The sequence below is a fragment of the Hipposideros armiger genome, unplaced genomic scaffold (assembly GCF_001890085.2).
Source record: "Hipposideros armiger isolate ML-2016 unplaced genomic scaffold, ASM189008v1 scaffold_75, whole genome shotgun sequence".
NCBI lineage: Eukaryota > Metazoa > Chordata > Mammalia > Chiroptera > Hipposideridae > Hipposideros > Hipposideros armiger.
The window spans coordinates 1,031,025-1,039,814 of NW_017731425.1; the positions used below are offsets into that span (position 1 = coordinate 1,031,025).

Here is an 8,790-nt window from a genome sequence, read left to right on the forward strand (position 1 = left end):
AAAGTGAGGTAACTCTCCTGAGATTATCTGGCAAGTGACTGAGCCGGGATTTAAACAAAGGCCTATTGAGTATCAAGTCTGAGTTGTCATTCTTTGCTCTGGGGAATCAGCTTATGACTCCTTGCTCTCCCTTTAAGCCTGACCCACTCAAGGAAGAGCCCAGAATTGCTATGGACAAAGGCTGCACATTTTGCTTTGCCATTTCTTGCTGTCTTTCTCCCACTTTTGTGGGGATAGGGGGTGGGAGGGGAATCGACCCCAGTATGTTTTCCTGGCTTTGGATCTTGTCTGTTTCAGCTTAACATCATATTGGAGGGGGGTGGGAGAGGCCTAATTCTCTAGCAGCGCCCCCTGCCTCTGTCCAGTGCTCTGGGCCTGGATTCTAGATGGTGTCACTGCAATTTGTTCCCCTCCATCCTGCTTCCTAAAGACTGTCCATTTCAGGACCCTTCTGGGCCCTTGCTCCAAGCTTATATCAAGTGGCCTCAAACAACAGCATTTTCCTAAATGATGGGCATGAGACTACACACCTGGGCCAGTTGTTACCAACACCCTGACTCACCCAGCTCATTCCTGTGAGTGAATGAGCTTTTCATTTTAGCTGCTGGCTCTTACAGGGCCCGTGCACCTGTTCTTCTGATCATATAAAATCTATTAGAGGGTGAAATGGTGATTCAAAGAAATAGTTTAGTTTTCTTCCTGGGAGCAAATTTTGCAGGGAAGAAAATATGTCGACCTTATTATATAATTAAGTGACTTTCAAAAAATATGTTTTTTCAGTACGTGAACCTTTTGCAGAGGCTACTTAAGCTGAAGGTCAGTGTACAAATGGTAAAAGTGGACCTTCTGTGATGGAAGGACGAAGGGTGGAGTTGCCGAGTGATGCGGCTTCCCTCTCACTTCCTAGCCACCCGCTCCTCTATGAAACCACCACAAGTGTGAAACCCAGTTTGAGAACCTCTGAGAGCACCCTGGCCCAGGTCTCAGAACCGTGGGCATAAGTCCCAGGGTCACCCTTTCCTAGTGGGTGACCGCAGGAAAGGAAGCACTCAGTTTTCCCATGGGGGCAATGGTATGGTTGTCCTAAATATTTCCTAAGCGTCTTTCCAATACTAAGATTATGTGTTACTGGGGAACATTCAGTCTGACGTGGTGAACTGTTGGAAATATAGACTTTTGAAAAAGATAGACAGAGTTCTCTTGTTTGAGGAGATCCAGTAACAAACCAACTGCTATAAAAGTGTTTTCCAAGTAGAGGTGCTGTGGGCCTCCCTGTAGAAATTGATAGACAGTGGCCAACAGTTTCATTTACTTCATTATTAGAAAGTACGTTAAGTCAAATCTCTATTCTGTACGCCTTAAACTTATATGCTGTATGTTAATTGTATCTCAGTAAAACTGGGAAAACGATTAAAATGTAAAAAAGAAAATATTACACAAGAAATGTCATTTCCAGGGCCAGCCGAGTGGCACGTTGGTTAAGAGTTGGCTTGGGAGTGCAAGCTCTGAGCAGCAGGGCCGCCGGTTTGGATCCCACATGAGGACCAGTGATACTGCACCCTTTGCAGCTAAGATGGTGAACAACAGCTCGACCTGGAGCTGGGCTGCTGTGAGTCACCAGCGATGGTGTAGACTGCAGTGGAGCTGCAGTTGGCTGCCATAAGCTACCGTGAGTGGCCATCCAATCTGCCTCAGCCAGGAAGAGTGCAATGATCACAATACCAACATGGGTCAGTGAAGTGACGTCCTCCACAATTAGACTGAAGAACAAAAGGACAGCAACTTGTCTGTCCCCCTTCCCCAATTCCCCAACGCTGTTCCCTCCCCCAGCTCCCCAATAAAATCTTTAAAAGAAAAAGAAAAGAAATGTCATTTCCATAAATCAATGCACAAAAAGTCAGTAATGTATTACCATATCTGGCAAGGGGAAAACTCCAGAAAAAAAAAAAGTACGCTAAAGATGTCCCCTGCTATCCCATCTGTGTAATTAATTAATCAGTAATCCTTCCATCACACTCAGTATATGAAATGTATTAAATAATGAGAAATACTTAGTAATGAAAAGTCAAACGGAATATTAATATGGGCAGTTTTTAGAAATCAAACATACAGTATTTATTCTCAGCTGGCCTGCCCAAGACCCCCTGAGCGCCAACCCTAGTCTCCCGCATGGCACCGTTTCCTCTCCAACAAGATGAAAGAAACTATCAGGAACCAGGAGAAACTCGCCAAACTGCAGGCACAAGCGCGCATTGGTGAGAGAGGAACTGCTCGCAGAAAGAAGAAGGTGGTTCACAGAACAGCTACAGCAGATGATAAAAAACTTTAGTTCTCCTTAAAGAAGTTAGGGGTAAACAATATCTCTGGTGCTAGAGGTGAATATGTTCACAAACTAAGGAACAGTGATCCACTTGTTAAAGTGGTTCTCATATTCGGGCCTCTCTGGCAGCGAACACTTGCACCATCACAGGCCATGCTGAGATCAAGCTGCTGACAGAAAGGCTACCCAGCATCTTAATCCAGCTCGGTGCAGACAGTCTGACTAGTTTAAGGAGGCTGGCTGAAGCTCTGCCCAAACCATCTATAGATGAAAAAGCACCACCTGCTCCCGGAGAAGATGATGATGGTGAAGTTCCAGATGTGGAGAATTTTGATGAGGCTTTCAAGAGAGAAGCAAACTGAATTGAGTCAACTTCCGAAGAAGACAAAACTTGAAGCAGTTACTGGGAGCTGCTATTTTATATTATGACAGCTTTTTAAAATTTTGTTCATGGATCTGATAAAATCTCGATCTCTAATATTTTTATGCCCAAGCCCCTTGGACACTGCAGTTCTTTTCAGTTTTTGCTTAGACACAAATCATTCTTTATAGCTAATTAAGGTAAAGAAGCTTCAGAATAAAATTTGAAGCAAAGGTTAGTAAAGTTCTTTGCCTGTTAAAAAATTAAAAAGTCAAACATACACATACAGCTAGAATAATCAATTGTTCCACTTTGCTCAGACTGAGGAGTTTCTTGGGACACAGGACTTCCAGGGCTAACACCAGGAAAGTCTCAGGCCAACCGGCATGAGTTGGTCAACCATCCTTTATACAGCCGTTACAATGTGCCAGACACTGTTCCAAACATTTCCCACATATTAACTCTTTTAATCTGCATCACAACCTTATAAGGTAGGTACTATTATTATCTCCATTTTACAAATCCTCAGGGGAAACTAAAGCTTAGGGTATGTGGCTTTTCCAAGGCCACACAGTTGGCTGGAGGCAGAGCCAGGATGAAAAGCCACCCAATATGGCTCTGGTGCTTGTAACTGCTGCATCACAACATCTTACTCCTAAACTGTCTTCGGCAAACTATGGAGCTGTGACCAGTCTGTGACCAAGGCCAGCTGGGCACTCAGGAAACCCAGGCCTGGCTCTCTGTGTGATATCGAGAGGCCCCCAGCTTCTCTGGGTCCTGGCTTTCAGCTTGGTGAAATGAAGGGGCTGGTCTGGAACAGTGGTTTCCCCAGTTTTTTTTAAACAATTGTTCAGACAATTGGGACCTCGATATATAAAACAGGTCATAATCACAAAGTTTATTTCTTAAGCATTTAGCTAAAAATTCTTCATGGTGTATAGAGTTTCCAAAACTCTGTCTCACAGCCTGAGGTTCCCAGAAGAAGAGTGTGAAAACTTGTGGTTTAATTACCCTCTAAGGACCTTTTGGACTTTAAAATTAAATCCAACTTTTAATTTGCACATTTCATTTGTTCATGTTGTAAAAATGTTTGAGCTGCGTAAGATTTACCAAGCTCTAGTTCTGGCAGTGGGGCCTCAGAGATTAACTAGACCAAGGTTTTCCCACCGTGGTGCAATTGTCATTTGGGGCTGGAAAATTCTTTGTTTTGTCCTGTGCATTGTAGAATGTTAGGAGCACTGCTGGCATCTTCTCACTAGGTGCCAGTAGCACCTGCCCAGTTGTGACAGCCCAGAATGTCTCTACATGTTGCCAAATGTCCCCTGGGGGTAAAAATCAACCCTGGTTAAGAATTACTGAGCTAAACTAATGAAGATCTCTCATCTCATGACTGAGGAGAGGCAGACAACAAATATATATATATAAAAAAGGAAGTTATCAGAGAATGATAAATGTATGATAAAACAAAAACGGGGTGATGAGATGTGTTCCTGGGGTGCTTCTTCAGGTTGGATGGGCAGAGAAGGTGTATCTGAAAATGTCTGGTGGGAAGGAGTCAGTTATGTAAAGATCAGAACGAAGAGTGCTTCAGTCAGAGGAAGCAGTGAGAGCAAAGACTGAGATGCTGGGCGAAACGACTTGATTCCAGAACAGAACGAAGGCCAGGGTGTGAGGATCATTGAGGGTGAGGGGTAGAGAAGGGATAGGTGAGCTGAGAGGCGAGTGGGAGGGAGGTAGAAACGGGGAAATTAGATCACTGAAGGCTTCATAGGCCAGGGGAAGAAGGTTTGATTTTATTTTTAAATATGAGCATCTGCTATGTGCTCCTGGGTGAGGTGTTGCAGACACAACTGTGAATAAGATAGTTTTCTTGTGAATCCACAGAAGATGAGGCAATTACATCCATCTGGAATGAATCTAGGAAGGCTTCATGGTGGAGGTGAAATCTGAGCTCACTTGAAAAATGAACAAGAATTTATCATGCGATGAAAGGGGGGCAGCGGAAATTGCTTCCCACACCCTATTTAAGTGATTCTCTCTATGCCCCAGAGTTGCTGGGGCCCAGGAATCTGTATTTGACCAGCATTGTAATGATTCTGATGCAAGTAGGGGGAACCTCACTTTCAGAATGATTCTCTGTGGTTTTCACGCCACTTGTCCAGTGCTCAGTGGAGTATGTATATCTTGACACGTCTTATCCCAGTTGGGAAACATCCATTCGTTTGTTATGTACCAGGACCCCGGGATAGAAGAGAAAGGCAGAAGGACCCAGTCTCTGCCCCTCTACATCCCCAGTTAACTCCTTCTCTAGAACAGCAGGTCCTTGCATAATGTTGTTTTGCTATACATCATTTCATTATAACATTGGTGAGAAAACAAATTGATTCCCAGCTGGGGCCAATGTTTGTGTGACATTCACAAATTTGCCCCATGTTTCCATGGGTTTTCTCCAGGGACTCATTTCCTCCCACATCCCGAAGATGTGCACGTGAGGTGAATTGACATTCTAAATCGTCCCAGGATGAGTGAGTGTGGGTGTGTTTGGGGGTTTGTGAGTGCACCCTGCGATGGAAGGATGTCCTATCCAGGGTGGGGTCCCACCTTGCACCTGAACTGCCATAATAGGCTCTGGCCACCCATGACCCTGAACTGAAATAAGCAGGGTGGAAAATAATGATCTTACTTGTTTTTATTAATCGTTCTTAAATGTATGTATAGCTTACATTCATTTCTTTCTTTATTGATTAATTTATTAATTTATTTCTTTTGTTTTTAGCTTACATTTATTTTAATGTTTAATATTAGAAGTGTTTGGGGTCTTTATTTAGAAGTTTGGCGATGTTTTCTGTGACCAGAAAGATGCCGTAGGAACTTAACTCTTGTTTCTATCAATTAGCCTCTGGAAGATTGGTTTTGTTATATATCGTTTCCCTTCACAGTGTCCAAGAACCTACCCATGATGTTAAGTGAAGACTTACTGTATGAGGACACAGAGACTCAGAGGGGATGAGTGATGTCCCCAGGGTCACACAGCTCAGAAGAGGCCCTTGAATCTGGACATTGAATTCAGGCCTATGGACTCCCAGTCCAGTGCTCTTTCTCCCCTGCATATGTTTTCCATGAAGCCAGCGTCCACTGATTTGAAAATCAGCTCTGACTCACACCAGAGGGAGCCATATGAAGCTCGGCCAGTCGCTAAAAAGCTGGGGAGGAGAGTATATATATACAAAAGGCACTACACATAAGGCCCTGAATGTGCAAGTGCCCCAGTTGCTGGGTCTTTTCCTTCCAACTAGACACACATGGAGATGAAGAAAAAAAATACCACAAAAATGTTCAGACCACAGGAACTATGTTGGCAGCTGTCAGAGGTGTGGACAGAGGCTCTTGCAAGAACAGGCTGGTATGTGGCAGGCGCCAAGGACGAGAGCGGGTCTGACTGTGGGGAGCATGACTAACAGCCTTCCTTTCCTGAAATCCAACTCCTTTTGGTTGTTAAACTGAGTGTCTCTGCAGCTGGAACTCCACCAGATCTGGAGCTAGAGGTGTATAAGTGGGTCATAAGTAAGTAACTGTGTAAGCTTGTACACATGTAAGTGTGTAATTGTGTCATAGTGTGTAAGTGGTGAGTGTGCAATTGTATAAGTAACTAAGCAGGTAAAAGGGTAAGCATGGAGGAAGGTAAGCAGATGAGCAAGTGTGTAATTGTGTTAGCCCGTGAGAGTGTAAGCATGTGTAAGGCATATATATAAAGAAGTAAACATATAAAGAGATAAATGTAAGCAGGGAGTATGTAAATATATAATTGAGTAATTAGGTCAAGAAGCATGTAACTGTGCAGGTAGAAAGCTTATAAATAAGTAAACATGTAAGCAGGCAATCGTATATTAATAAATGGGTCAGTATGTAAGTGGGTAAACGTACAAGCATGTGAGCATTTGGCTTGCTGTTTGAGGTGAGACACGCAGCTTCCACACACTGCACTGACAGGGACCAAGGCTGTTTTCAGAATTACAACCTGATTATGGTTTTGGCCTATAATAGGTGACAATATCTAAGACCCGTTCTAGAGTGTTCTCAGCACACAATGGCCTTAGGTCATTTGGGAGATTATTTCCACTCATCACACTGTCAGGCAGGGCATACAAAACTCCAGTGTGTCAGTGTGCTGCAGAGCTGGTTCCCCAAAGTGGCATCAGGTGTCTATGAGTCTGTGAAATGATTTCAGTATCAATCATTACATGTATCTTAGAGGGAAACTTAAAACTGCCCTCCAAACTCATGATTTTTTATCATGGTCCTTGTTTCTTAGGATGAGTTAAAATTGGTACTATAGTCATGTGCCACTTAACAACAGGGATACATTCTGAAAATTTTTTGTTAAGCCATTTCGTCCTTGTGTGAATGAACATCATGAGGTGTTCTTACACAAACCTAGACGGTGTAGCCTACTACTGTAAATGTATCTGCTAGACTTTTATACAACTGGCAGCACAGTAGGTTTATTTACATCAACATCACCGCAAACACATGAGTAATGCATTGTGCTACGACATTATGACTGCCACAATATCACTAGGCGATAGGAATTTTTCAGTTCCATGATAATCTTTTGGGACTACTGTTGTATATGCAGTCTGTCATTGACCAAGACATCGTTGTGTACCTTTTGACTGTACATGTATGTGAGTTTTGAAAAAGTGAGTTAACCCCACTTCACAACTGGGGCCCTATGGGCAGCCTGATTTGCCAGCAGCAGTTTCAGTAGCAAAGCCCCAGGCCATCATAGCTTCCATTCTCCAATCACGTACTGGTGGGTGGTCCCATACATTCATAGTGGCAACAGCAAAATCCTATGTTTTGGGGCAGCTGGGAAGCTCAGGTGCTTAGAGCGCAGGCTCATAACACCAAGGTTGCTGGTTCGATTCCCACATGGGCCAAGGAGCTGTGCCCTCCACCACTAAATTGAAGACAACTACTTGACTTTGAGTTGATGGGTCCTGACAAAACGCCCTCCACAACTAGATTGAAACAACCACTTGACTTGGAGCTGATGGGCCCTGGAAAAACACATTGTTATATAAAAAAAATCCTGTGTTTCTCAGTGGTATAGGGATACCACATAAGGATACCATACAGGTCCAAAGGCTTTTGTCCACCCTTATCTTTGTCAGATGTCCTCAATGATAGTAGGAGACCCAGAATAGTACTTTCTTTTTTCCATATATGGCATCAACAGGGATTGAACAGGAGCCTCAGAATCACTAAGAAAATGAAGCAGATCACAAAAGCATTGCAAAAGTTCAGAAAACTAAGCTGTCATTGGAATTAAAGCCCACAGCAATGGACCAGACCCTACATCTAAACAGGATGATTGCTAATATACAAGCCTTCAATAGGATCAGCAGTCTCCTAACATAGTAACCAAAATGTCCAAGATGCAATGAAAAATAAACTATTATACCAACAACTAGGAAAATTACAATTTGAATGAGAAAAGAAAATCAACAAATGCTAATATCAAGATGAAGTTGATGTTGAAATTATCTGACAAGGATTGTAAAGCAGCCATCATAAAAATGCTTCAACAATAATTACAAATTCTCTTGAAACAAATGCAAAAATAGAAAATTTCAACAACAACAACAACAGCAAAGAGTTATAAAAAGAACCAAATAACATTTATAGAACTGAAAAATAGAATAACCAAAACAAAATTTTGCTCAGTGGACTCATTAGTGGAGTGGAGATGACAGAGAATGGAATTAGTGAACTGGAAGACAGGTCAATAGAATTTACTCAATCTGCACAACAAAGAGAAATGATACAGAAAATATATACAAAAGATATATTTGATAAAGGGCTCATTCAAAATATACAAATAACACTTAAAACTCAACAATAAGAAAATAAGCTGATTAAAAAATGGGCCGACTTTAACAGACACTTCATCAAATAAGATATCAAGACAACAAATAAGCATATAAAAAGATGTTCTACATCATATGTCCACATTTAGTACAAATTAAAAACAACAATTAGGCCAGCCGAGTGGCGCATTGGTTAAGAACTGGCTTGGGACGCCAGAGGGCCCCGGTTCGGATCCCAC

The 8,790-nt window shown here is 42.5% G+C and overlaps 1 pseudogene; it reads left to right on the forward strand.

The window, feature by feature from the left end:
- The first annotated feature begins 2,194 nt into the window (after nt 1-2,194).
- On the forward strand, nt 2,195-2,682 carry LOC109383039 (transcription factor BTF3 pseudogene; annotated as a pseudogene).
- The last annotated feature ends 6,108 nt before the right edge of the window (nt 2,683-8,790 follow it).